Source organism: Schistocerca cancellata, chromosome 2 (genome assembly GCF_023864275.1).
Source record: "Schistocerca cancellata isolate TAMUIC-IGC-003103 chromosome 2, iqSchCanc2.1, whole genome shotgun sequence".
Taxonomy (NCBI): domain Eukaryota; kingdom Metazoa; phylum Arthropoda; class Insecta; order Orthoptera; family Acrididae; genus Schistocerca; species Schistocerca cancellata.
This window is the reverse complement of record NC_064627.1, coordinates 1,004,228,590-1,004,242,128: the sequence shown is the minus strand read 5'-3', so window position 1 is coordinate 1,004,242,128 and position 13,539 is coordinate 1,004,228,590. Positions and strand designations below refer to the sequence as shown.

Here is a 13,539-nt window from a genome sequence, read left to right as displayed (position 1 = left end):
CGGGGCACCGCGATAACGCGAAAGCAGTCTTCCCTCTTCCACGCCTGCGGCGGCAATGGGAACCCTGAAAGCGATCCAACCAAAACACTCTTCGCATCGTCGCAGACGCGCGGGGAATTTCCGCATCCCCCACTCCACACCACCCCACGGCGCCCCGCCCCTCAGATATCCGAGTATCGGGACGCGCAGCAGGTGGAGCGGCGTCCTTCGCGCCGCATCTCATCGCGTCGCGACGCACGCAATCCTTTGCGCATGCGCACTAGCGCTCCGCCGCGAACGCAATTCAGAGGTCCGAACCGGTTGCCAGCCGCGACTGGCCTCAGTCAGCGTTAACCTCCTGCGCCGAGTGGACGTCCGTGCAGTGTGCTCTCCGCTTAAGACGCTACTCTTTCGCGATCCGGTATCACTGGTAATGTTGTGAGACACTTTTCTTTTGTTATCTGTTTCTCCAAGTACATAAGTATTGCTGCTTCACATAGCTAATTGCTTCCTAGTTTTCTTATCTCCGTGTAAGGCTGTGTGTGTATCACTAGTTAAGGAACTGATTTCAAGATGCAAATTTTCGTGAAGAGGCAAATCTCTCGCATTGTCAAGCCATATCTATGATCGCTGAGGCGCGGTGAAAGAGAGTAAATAATTTAGCACGAACATTTTGCCCCTTATTCATTTCGCCGATGATCTACATCTACATACACATCTACATCTACATTGTTGCTCCGGAATTCACAATTAAGTTTCTGGCAGAGGGCTCAATGAACCACCTTCAAGCTGTCTCTACCTTTCCACTCTCGAACGGCGCGCGGGAAAAAAGAGCACTTAAATTTTTCTGTGCGAGCGCTGATTTCTCTTATTTTATCGTGATAATCATTTCTCCCCGTGTAGGCGGGTGCCAATAGAATGTTTTCGCAATCGGAGGAGAAAACTGGTGATTGGAATTTCATGAGAAGATTCAGTCGCAACGAAAAAACCGTTTGCCGCGCGGGATTAGCCGAGCGGTCTCAGGCGCTGCAGTCATGGGCTATGCGGCAGGTCCCGGCGGAGGTTCGAGTCCTCCCTCGGGCATGTGTGTGTGTGTGTGTGTGTTTGTCCTTAGGATGATTTAGGTTAAGTAGTGTGTAAGCTTAGGGACTGATGACCTTAGCAGTTAAGTCCCATAAGATTTCACACACATTTGAACATTTGAAAAACGCATTTGTTTTAATGATTGCCATTCCAATTCACGTATCATGTCTGTGGCACTATCTCCCCTATTTCGCGATAATACAAAAGTAGTTGTCCTTCTCTGAACTTTTTCGATGTCATCCGTCAGTCCTACCTGATGCGGATCCCACACTGCACAGCAATACTCCAGAATTTAGCGGACAAGCGTACCTGTTGCACCTTCTAAGTGCTCTGCCAATGAATCGCAGTCTTTGGTTTGCTCTACCCACAATATTATCTATGCGATCGTTCCAGTTTAGGTTATTTGTAATTGTAATCCATAAGTATTTAGTTGAATTTACAACCCTCATATTTGTGTGACTTACCGCATAATCGAAATTTAGCGGATTTCTTTTAGTACTCACGTGAATAACTTCACACTTGAAACTTCCCGGCAGATTAAAACTGTGTGCCGGACCGAGACTCGAACTCGGGACCTTTGCCTTTTGCGGGCAAGGGCTCTACGCAGTGCTTTGTAGAGCACTTGTTGTGTGCCGGACCGAGACTCGAACTCGGGACCTTTGCCTTTTGCGGGTAAGGGCTCTACGAAGTGCTTTGTAGAGCACTTGCACGCGAAAGGCAAAGGTCCCGAGTTCGAGTTTCGGTCTGGCACACAGTTTTAATCTGCCAGGAAGTTTCATATCTGCGCACACTCCGCTGCAGAGTGAAAATTTCATTCTGGAAACTTCACACTTTTCTTTATTCAGGGCCAATTGCCACTTTTCGCACCATACAGACATCTTACATAAATCATTTTTGAAATCGTTTTGGTCATCTGATGACTTTACCAGACGGTAAATGACAGCAACATCTGCAAACAACCTAAGAGAGTTACTCAGATTGTCGACTAAACCGTTTATGAAAATCAGGTAAGCAGAGGGCCTTAACACTTCCTTGAGGAACGGCAGATATTACTTCTGTTTTAGTCGATGACTTTCCGTCAGTTACTACGTCTGTTACCTTTCTAACAAGAAATCACGAATCCAGTCGCACAACTTGGACGATAGTCCATAGGCACGCAATCTCATTAGAAGTCGCTTGTGACGTACGGTGTCAAAAAAAGTCTTCTGGAAATCTAAAAATGTGGAATCAGTCTGACATCCCCTGTCAATCGCACTTATTACTTCGTGAGAATAAAGAGCTAGTTGTGTTTCACAAAAACGATGCTTTCTGAATTCATGTTGGCTGTTTGTTAATAAATCGTTTCCTTCGAGATAACTCATAACGTTCGAACACAGTACGTTTTCCAAAACCCTACTGCAAATCGACATTAGCGATTTGGGTCTGTAATTCGGCGGATTACTCCTATTTTCTTTCTTTGGTATTGGTGAACGCGAAGAAAAATCTGCCACCGTATAAAGCTCTAATATCTCTAATTTTGCTATGATGGCCACTATGTAAGATGAATGTAGCAAGAAAAATCCTGTTTCTTGGTTCGTCTAAGGACATTCGCTCTCGTAGTTTCCAGAGTAATTTACGCAAGGCACAACCGTCTTTGTATTAGCGACTTCATTCCGCCGGCGTTTGTTCGACATGTATATGACGCTGTTGCGCTCCAGATGTAATACAGTCACAAATTGCGAGTCTTGGCTTTGCATTTTCCTCTCCCTTGTCGTACTAACTTTTTAAAGATCACAAATTGGCAACCAGTACATAAGAACCGGTCAATGAGTTTTGTAAGCTACGAGAGTGTTTCAAAATTTAAGTTACTCAGTATTCTGCAGGCAAAATAACTTTTCTTGATCGCTACACTGCACAGATACATGACACTATTTATAACATTGTCGCCGAATCTCTGTGAACAACGGAGATGTCTACATATATTTTTAAGGGTTGTCAAGCATATAATTCGGTTTCAGAACTGGTTGAAGAGATGAAAATGCCACATTCTCTTTTGTCCGTGAGGCACTGGCTGGATTAAACAGATAGTCCATAGGTGTCTTTTTTTATTTAACTAAGGCGCTTGATTGTGTTGATCATAGAATAATACTGCACAAGTTGGACCATTATGTAATAAGAGGAGTAGCTCACAATAGGTTTCTCTCATACAACAATGGTAACCGATGTGGCGTGAATTCTTACTGGGGTGTGGTTAAGTGTGGTGTGCCTCAGAGGTCAGTGCTGGGATCACTACTGTTATATATATAAAACTGACGTTAAATCACAGCAAGACTCGGTTCTTACAGTTTCTAACATGCAGGTCAGCCAAAAATGACATTTTAATTACACAGAATGGGCACGTGTTTATTGAGACTGAACGGTCCAAATTCAAGGAAAGTCCATATTCAGAATCTTTTTCAAAAACCCATTGCTGCTATATTTACCATTAGAAGAGTATCTGCAGCAGGTGGTAGTCCAGCACGGAAACTAGTCTACTTTGCTTATTTTCATTCGTTTATGACATTTTGGATTTTATTCTGGGTTAGCTGTTCCCAGAGACGGAGAGTCCGGGCAATATGTGGTAGAAGTTCGCGAACCAGTTATTGAGTCCTGTTGAGAAGTTGAGGATTTCTCACACTGGGCCTTTCAACATATATTTTCTTTAATAACGTTTGTTGTTAACAACAGCCGGCCGCGGTGGTCTAGCGGTTCAGGCGCTCAGTCCGGAACCGCGCGACTACTACGGTCGCAGGTTCGAATCCTGTCTCGGACATGGATGTGTGTGATGTCCTTAGGTTAGTTAGGTTAAGTAGTTCTAAGTTCTAGGGGACTGATGACCACAGATGTTAAGTCCCATAGTGCTCAGAGCCATTTGAACCATTTTTTGTTAACAACATTAGCTTCTTCCAAAGAATCAGCAGCTTTCAATCAGTTAATAGTAGGCAGAAATACAATCTGTATTTGGATCGTATCTTACCGACCCTTGTATAGAAAGGCTTGCAGCATTCTCCTGCATCCATCTTCAATAAGCTACCACAAGAATTACTATTACAATTGTCCTCGAACTTCGAAATGCAAATTAATGTATTCTTCACGGCTCACTCCTTCTACTCTGTCGGGGAGTCCCTGTAAAAAGAATTAAGATAAATCGTGTGGTGTACTGCTGATTACGCCAATATATCCTCACCAGCTTGTTGTCTGCATAGGATTCGTGTAAATATTATCTGTTTTTTGCATTTGTGGTATTAATTTCATGCATGGATTCGTTCCATGATCACGGAGACTTGCTCCTCTTCAGACAGCAGTAGACGAGAAATATAAATAAAAAAAAAACTATCAGAACATTTTAGCGATCATTCAATTCCTTGACGTTAGATATCCACTCCTTTGTCACGAAGCCATTCGATAACTGCTGTGTGAACGTCTTCATCACAGGAAAATCTCTTCCCTCCTCCCCCCACCCCCACCTCCTCGATATGGTTTCAGGTTCTCGAAAAAACCAGGCTAGTATGTCGGATGCTTTCAGATTTCCCATCGAAACGCTAACTCTATGGCAAAGCTTGCTTGTGTTGTGCGGGCAGTGTGTGTGACGTTGCATTGTGGTTGCTTAATTTCCCACGTCTCTTGCGCTTCACATTTTTGCCCACAAGAATCGTACTGTCCATTCCACTCCAACTTAGGAGTACTTTTCCAGTTGCCGCGCCATTTCACACGCACCGATTAATGCACCTGATATCCTTACCGCAGCAGAACTGTATCTGCAGGAGACACAAAACATGTACTTTTCTGACAATGCGCCATTTTGTTATGCAGTGGTCTTAGCGTGGGACAAAACAGTGACTTATAAGGAATACAGCTTATTCTCTTAAGCCCTGCATGCACTCTTCGCGAGGGAATTATACTTTTTTTAAATTCTTCCCTTCAATCTCTCTGTAGCATCTAAATTCATGTGGTAATTCTACCTATTCTCGCCCTGGATGGATACAAAGTTACAGAGTACTGAAAACAAAGGAGGTTTGCTTTTAAAGTCGCGTCGACGACGGGGTCTTTAGAGACGGAACCCAAATTCGTAATGGATAAGGATGTAGACGGAAATCGGCAGTGTCCTTTCAGAAGAACTACTCCTCCAGTTGCCAACAGCGATTTATAAAATTCAGGGAAAACTTCAATCTTGATGGCTAGACGGCGATGTCAACCTCCCCAGTGCGCCGCTGTGCCACCTCGCACGCTGATGTCAACGTATCCGGACCTACCCCTCTCTCACAGTCACCTACCACTCATGACGAAGGGCGGAGTTAGCGAAGGCTCGTTACTTCACACCTCTTATTAGATTTACCTTACTCTCTTACTATGTTTTTGTATTCAAGGTGAGCCTGAGACTTTTCCCTCATTTTTTTCGACAGTCTAAATATTAATATTCTTTTAGTTCTGTATTTTTGCATGTTCTGCCGTATGCCTTCAACCATTAACCCCATTGTTAACAGTTACTAAAAATTTTTTACTGCACACTTGACACCCTCGCGCATTATACCTCAGCTTCGCTAGAAGTGAAGTATTTACTTACATTTTCCACATGCATCATATACTATTATTATAAAACTCCTCCCCATGAACCATGGACCTTGCCGTTGGTGGGGAGGCTTGCATGCGTCAGTGATATAGATAGCCGCACCGTAGGTGCAACCACAACGGAGGGGTATCTGTTGAGAGGCCAGACAGACGTGTGGTTCCTGAAGAGGGGCAGAAGCCTTTTCAGTAGCTGCAGGGGCAACAGTCTGGATGATTGACTGATCTGGCCTTGTAGCACTAACCAAAACGGCCTTGCTGTGCTGGTACTGCGAACGGCTGAAAGCAAGCGGAAACTACAGCCGTAATTTTTCCCGAGAGCATGCAGCTTTAAGAATAGAAGCTTTCGAAATCTGGTGCTACAGAAGAATGCTGAAGATTAGGTAGGTAGATCACATAACTAATGAGGAGGTATTGGACAGAATTGGGGCGAAGAGAAATTTGTGGCACAACGTGACTAGAAGAAGGAATAGGTTGGTAGGATACGTTTGAGGCATCAAGGGATCACCAATTTTATATTGTAGGGCAGCGTAGAGTGTAAAAACCGTAGAGGGAGACCAAGAGATGAATACACTAAGCAGATTCAGAAGAATGTAGGTTGCAGTAGGTACTGGGAGATGAAGAAGCTTGCACAGGATGCAGTAGCATGGAGAGCTGCATCAAACCAGTCTCTGGACTGAAGACCACAACAACAACATTATAAACCTATGCAACCTCCCCGTCATATTTGTTCCTGTATGAAATTTCAATTTTACCTCCCACGCGATAAAAGTCTACGTATTACCAAAACTACAGGGCTATTACAAATGATTGAAGCGATTTCATAAATTCACTGTAGCTCCATTCATTGACATATGGTCACGACACACTACAGATACGTAGAAAAAACTCCTAAAGTCTTGTTCGGCTGAAGCCGCACTTCAGGTTTCTGCCGTCAGAGCGCTCGAGAGCGCAGTGAGACAAAATGGCGACAGGAGCCGAGAAAGCGTATGTTGTGCTTGAAATGCACTCACATCAGTCAGTCATAACAGTGCAACGACACTTCAGGACGAAGTTCAACAAAGATCCACCAACTGCTAACACCATTCGGCGATGGTATGCGCAGTTTAAGGCTTTTGGATGCCTTTGTAAGGGGAAATCAACGGGTCGGCCTGCAGTGAGCGAAGAAACGGTTGAACGCGTGCGGTCAAGTTTCACGCGTTACCCGCGGAAAATTGGCTCATGCCAGAACTGGAGACCGACAGCGCCGACTTCATCTTTCAACAGGATGGTGCTCCACCGCACTTCCATCATGATGTTCGGCATTTCTTAAACAGGAGATTGGAAAACCGATGGATCGGTCGTGGTGGAGATCATGATCAGCAATTCATGTCATGGCCTCCACGCTCTCCCGACTTAACCCCATGCGATTTCTTTCTGTGGAGTTATGTGAAAGATTCAGTGTTTAAACCTCCTCTACCAAGAAACGTGCCAGAACTGCGAGCTCGCATCAACGATGCTTCGAACTCATTGATGAGGACATGCTGCGCAGGGTGTGGGAGGAACTTGATTATCGGCTTGATGTCTGCCGAATCACTAAAGGGGCACATATCGAACATTTGTGAATGCCTAAGAAAACTTTTTGAGTTTTTGTATGTGTGTGCAAAGCATTGTGAAAATATCTCAAATAATAAAGTTATTCTTGAGCTGTGAAATCGCTTCAATCATTTGTAATAGCCCTGTATGTCCCCACAAACTGTTATCCAAATTAAGCCCGTGTGCTAACCTTTGACCAAACAGAATCCAATTTGAACTGAACTGTAACTGATCTGAATGCAGCTTGTCTTTATATTAAATGCGCAACTGTAGAAACCAATTATCTGGCTCTAATCAAAATTTCCACTTACCTCGCGTCGTGACAACATTGCTGCAGATTTCTCGAGAGCACAACAGCAAACAGGCAGCAGCTAAGCCAGATTTCTGTTTCTAAATACATATTCAAACTGCTGCATGTGGTAATGCGTAATGATAAACACTGGGGTGGAGAGAGTAACTATTCCTATAAAACGATATGTCAATGCAACGATTGTAGGATGAGGTATGTATTCAAAAAGACTGACTAAAATTTCGAGTGATCTTTACACATAACATTGGTCTGAACTATACTATACTTAACAAAGTGAACAATCATTTAAAAAGGGTATAATATTAAAGAGAACTTCTGTAATAACCAACAGCTCAATCAGTTTATACAATACTGGCCATTACAATTGCTACACCACGAAGATGACGTGCTACAGACGCGAAATTTAACCGACAGGAAGAAGATGCTGTGATATACAAATGATTAGCTTTTCAGAGCATTCACACAAGGTTCGCACCGGTGGCGACACCTACAACTTGTTGACATGAGGAAAGTTTCCAGCAGATTTCTCATACACAAACAGCAGTTAACCGGCGTTGACTGGTGAAACGTTGTTGTGATGCCTCGTGTATGGAGGAGAAATGCATACCATCACGTTTCAGACTTTGATAAAGGTGGGATTGTAGCCTATCGCAATTGCGGTTTATCGTATCGCGACAGTGCTGCTCGCGTTGGTCTAGATCCAATGACTGTTAGCAGAATATGGAATCAGTGGGTTCAGGAGGGTAATACGGAACGCCGTGCTGGACCCCAAAGGCCTCGTATCACTAGCAGTCGAGATGACAGGCATCTTATCCGCATGGCTGTAACGGATCGTGGAGCCACGTCTCGATCCCTGAGTCAACAGATGGGGACGTTTGCAAGACAACCATCATCTGCACGAACAGTTCGACGACGTTCGCAGCAGCATCGACTATCAGCTTGGAGACCATGGCTGCGGTTACCCTTGACGCTGCATGACAGACAGGAGCGCCTGCGATGGTGTACTCAACGACGTACCTGGATGCACGAATGGCAAAACGTCATTTTTTCGGATGAATCCAGGTTCTGTTTACAGCATCATGATGGTCGCATCCGTGTTTGGCGACATCACGGTGAACGCACATTGAAAGCGTGTATTCGTCATCGCCATACTGGCGTATCACCCGACGTGATGGTTGGGGTGCCATTGGTTACACGTCTCGGTCACCTCTTGTTCGCATTGACGGCACTTTGAACAGTGGACGTTACATTTCAGATATGTTACGACCCGTGGCTCTACCCTTAATTCGATCCCTGTGAAACCCTACATTTCAGCAGGACAATGCACGAGAGCATGTTGCAGGTTCTGTACGGGCCTTTCTGGATACAGAAAATGTTCGACTGCTGCTCTGGCCAGCACATTCTCCAGATCTCTCACCAATTGAAAACGTCTGGTCAATGGTGGTCGAGCAACTGGCTCGTCACAATACGCCAGTCACTACTCTTGAGGAACTGTGGTATCGTGTTGAAGCTGCATGGGCAACTGTACCTGTACACGGCATCCAAGCTCTGTTTGACTAAATGCCCAGGCGTATCAAGGCCGTTATTACGGCCAGAGGTGGTTGTTCTGGGTACTGATTTCTCAGGATCTATGCACCCAAATTGCGTGAAAATGTAATCACATATCAGTTCTAGAATAATATATTTGCCGAATGAATACCCGTTTATCATCTGCATTTCTTCTAGGTGTAGCAATTTTAATGGCCAGTAGTGTTTGTTAATGCATAACTCTGGGAAGTGGGATGGTCTTTCTCTCAGCTCTGAGCAAGTGAACTAGTTGACAATAAGCATTCGCACCTGATCAGTGCTGCAGTCTTACCTCTGTCTTCTTCTCTTAAAAAAAATAATAATAAATAAATAAAAAATAAAAAAAACAGTATTCAAAATTTATATCCCTTTCACTTTTCCGTACATACATTATATTCATCCTTGCTGTCTTTTACAACAAATCTTTCTTCATCTAACAGATACCATCACAAGTCAACACAGCACTACAGAATACTTCCATCACCTACCGCCCTTCAACTAAGAAAGTATCAGACCGCGCAGAGGCAAAGACTGTGCCACGACAAGACCAAAGTTTGTTTAACAGTAACGTAACTTGCTCTCTCTTTGATATGTATATCGATGACATACAAAAACCAAATGACATGACCACCTTACCCATGGATCGATTCATTATACACAAGAACAATATTTCGTCAGCAGAAGTTGAAGGGCACGGTAAATAGGTCCTATGATTACGCGCAGACTGGGATCTGAACCTACTTCACTCCGATTACGAGAGCATTACTTTACCAGTACTAACAGTAATGGGCAAGTATTTTTGTCGTAACGTAGTGTGACATAATGCTTTTCTTTAGAACAGCACTTAGTTCAGACGCTCCTGAGGCGTACTTAAGTGCGTTTACTGTTAGTGGGAGTGAAGTGATAACAGCACAATATGCTGTAAACGACAAGTACCACAGTTGAAGGGTTGTTGCTCACATGCGAAAAATTCTTTTGTTTTGATGAGTAGAGACGAATCACGTAGAGTTCTACTAGCAATTTACGAGAAAAACAGTAAGGTGCAGATGGTGTATATATGATTCAATTGCGAGGCTTAATCGCAGACGATAACCTCTTAGATTTTCTTTATTTCTCCTAGTTATTTTTCAGTTGCCTCTCCGATTTGTTTCAGTTTTCGCTGAAATGTTTCCGTAAGCATCGTCTAGAGTTTGTATCAAAAATTATTTAACTAAATTTGCCAAGAGAACAGAGGCAGTATATGTACGTGTTATTTCCATTAGAATTCAACATTACAATGGATAAAATTCTTCAGATTAAAACTATAGAGAAGCAACAAATCGCATGCAACTTTATTTTGACTTGTTTCAACTCGACCAACGCAAGCTTCTTCACAAATCATGTTGCCAAGCGCCACACGTTACAAATATCTGGCTGTGTATAGTACCGCCGACATACAATCTCTTGTGCGTCAAACAATTACTAACAGATTGTTAAGCATTAACGTAAATTCAGGTATATTTCTGTCAGTTGCTTGCATTCTTTCCTACATGATGGAAACTAACATTACAGCCTGAGTTTCGTACAAATCTGATGCAGGATGAGAACCGAGGACAATTTAGTTCAGTGACGCAATCGCTAAATACGTCTTACTCATTTCCATGTACCGTTGGCAGAGATTTCATTGGAGTCGTAACAATATAACAGACATAAAATTTTGAAGCAGGAAACTAGGCGCAGCATTAGTGAAGGAAACATCCCGGCACTTAAGAGCATGGGAGACAATTGGGTTAGTGAACCATCCCATTATACGCCTGAGATCTTTTATCACCGATGGCAGTAGTGGGATTTAAGCCCAGTACGTCTTATGATCGGACATCACTTCATCGACTTCCGCATACAGTATTGCACTGTGCATGTCGTATAGCTGTTTGGCTTAAATAACTGTGTTGATCGTTGGTTATCAGTGATGTTACACTCATACTGTGACAGACGACTTCTTTCCCCTTCGATGAAATGTGCTGCATTACTGAAGCATAAATCACGCCGCGTGTGTCTTTCAGTAAGGTGACCTAATCTAGCTGACATCCAGCTCTGCATCCTCCTCTCACGTGACGCAAACAATGATGACCTCCATCTGAACGTGAAAGTTAAAAACTCAGCCAAGAAGTCGCTTATAGCGTTAACGCTTATGAGCAGAGTAGATGATACGAAATTCGAGAATGGGTCACAACTGCCTAACGCGATTGTGTGAAGATATTTAAAGCCACCATCAAACCTACCAGAGTAAGCTACAAATAGTAACATCTGGAAGTCGAAAACTATCACTCTATTCCCTCTCAGTAACATCTTGACGTAGTAAATAAATGAACAATAAGGAGAGTTAGAGTTTAAGATCCCGCCTACACTAAGTCTGTTAAAGACGAAGCACAAGTAGAGTTGGACATGATGGGAAAGAAATTTTCCACGGGCTGGTTGAATGAACCACGCACACATTCGCCTAGAGTAATTTAGGCACCTTGTTGAAAAAAGTATGCATACATTCTCCTACAGTAATTCAGCTGTCAACATCTACAGCTAATGGCTATTCTGCAATTCCAAGTTAAGCCCCTGGCAGAGGCTTCATCCAACCGCTTTCAGACTATTTCTCTACCGTTCTATTTCCAAACAGCGCACTGAAAAAACGAACACTTACGTCTTTCTCTGCGTGCTCTGATTTCTTTAAATACAATGGTTATTTCTCGCTATGTAGGTAGGTATTAACAAAATATTTTCGCATTATTTCATGAAAAGGTCTCGCAGCAACCAAAAACGCCTTTGTTTTAATGAGTGCCACTCCAGCCTGCGTATCATATAAGTGACACTGTCCCCTATTCACTGCTTATTGTGTCAGCAGATACAATACGCGCGATCTCTACGTCTACGAGATGGCTGACGAAAGTAGATAAAATCGAATTTATTTGATCATTATTTATTGTTTAGCGGTAGCTAGCTACTTTATCTTGTCGACAGCACAGTGGTCAAGCGTCTAGCAAATCAGTAAATATGATAATTTGGAAAATTACTTACACAAAACATTTCTGTGACAATTCTTTACATTTACTCTGAAAACCATTGTGATGTGCTATGCAGAGGGTACTTCCCACAGTGCCACGTTTTAGGTTGACCGAGAGGGGTGGCGCAGTGGTTAGCACATTGGACTCGCATTTGGAAGGACGACGGGTTCAAACTCGCGTCCACCTATCCTGATTTAGGTTTTCCGTGATTTCCATAAATCGTTTCTGGAAAATGCCGGGATGGTTCCTTTGAAAGAGCACGGCCGATTTCCTTCCCCATCCTTCCCTAATCCGAGCTTGTGCTCCGTCTCTAATGACCTCATTGTCGACGGGACGTTAAACACTAATCTCCTCCTCTCTTCTCTTACGTAGTAGGTTCTTGTTCCATTCCCGCACGGAGCGCGGGAGGAATGACTGGCTAAATGCCTCTAGACCTGCTGTAATTTGTCCTCGTCTTCGTGAACCCTACAGGAGCGATGTGTAGTGAATTGTAGAATATTCCTAGATTCGTCACTTACTACCGGTTGGGACAAATAAAAGTGTCCCAGACGAGTGGATACGATAATGAAACCATCTGTGTCAGCATTAACGGAAGAAGGAAAGACCTACACTTACAGGATGCAGCAACTGCCCATACGGCCGAACCTTGGAGCACATTTATGCAACCTTCACGCCTGACTGAGTTGTTAGCAGAGGTCAGTCTAGTCGCGGCCATAGCTGGCCACCCAGGTCACCGGATCTGTCAGTGTGCGATTTCTTTGTGTGGGGAGCCCTCAAGTTTGAGATGTATTGCAACAACCCTCATAGTCTTCACGAAATGCAACAGAACATTTCGGATCAGACTGCAGCAATTCCAGCAGTCCAGTTTCGATCCGGCTTCAGCAACTTGCTGACCAGGGCCCAAAAGTGCCAAGAGACGGACGGTGGTCACTTCCAACATCTGTTACAGTCAGGTTAGTTCTGTATTTCCTGTGTCTCTTTGTTACCTGGAACTCTGTTCTCTAGACACTTTTATTTGCCCCAGGCTTGTTCTAGGTTTTTGAACTTCGTAAGTAGCCTCTCACGAGATAGGCTTCTGCCTTCAGAATTCCCGTGACGCTTTCCTATGGGTTAAACAAATCTGCTAAAATTCGTGGTGCACTTCTTTGTGAACGAAATTTATCCACTGTTAGCCCTGTTTCATGTAGATCCTGCAGACAAATGTTTTGTCAGCAATTTCCTTGATTGCACTCTCCTAATATCCTGCCAGTTAACCGAAGCTTGCTACCTGCTTCATCTACGACTGAGCCTCTGTGATCATTGCATTTCATATCCTTACAGATTGTTACGCACAGGTGTGAGTTGACTAATTGCAATCGCGACTTACTGACACTCTAGTCATAGGATACAACTATTTCGCGTTTTGTG

General features: G+C 43.6%; 1 protein-coding gene across 1 annotated transcript in view; it reads left to right on the top strand.

Annotated features, from left to right (window-relative positions):
* Positions 1–327: 327 nt before the first annotated feature.
* The window catches only part of LOC126149225 (uncharacterized), a 118,210-nt gene continuing 104,998 nt past the window's right edge, over positions 328–13,539 (top strand). The window contains exon 1 of the mRNA XM_049915802.1: positions 328–409. The gene's annotated coding sequence lies outside the window, so the exon portion shown is untranslated. The remainder of the gene's footprint in view (positions 410–13,539) is intronic.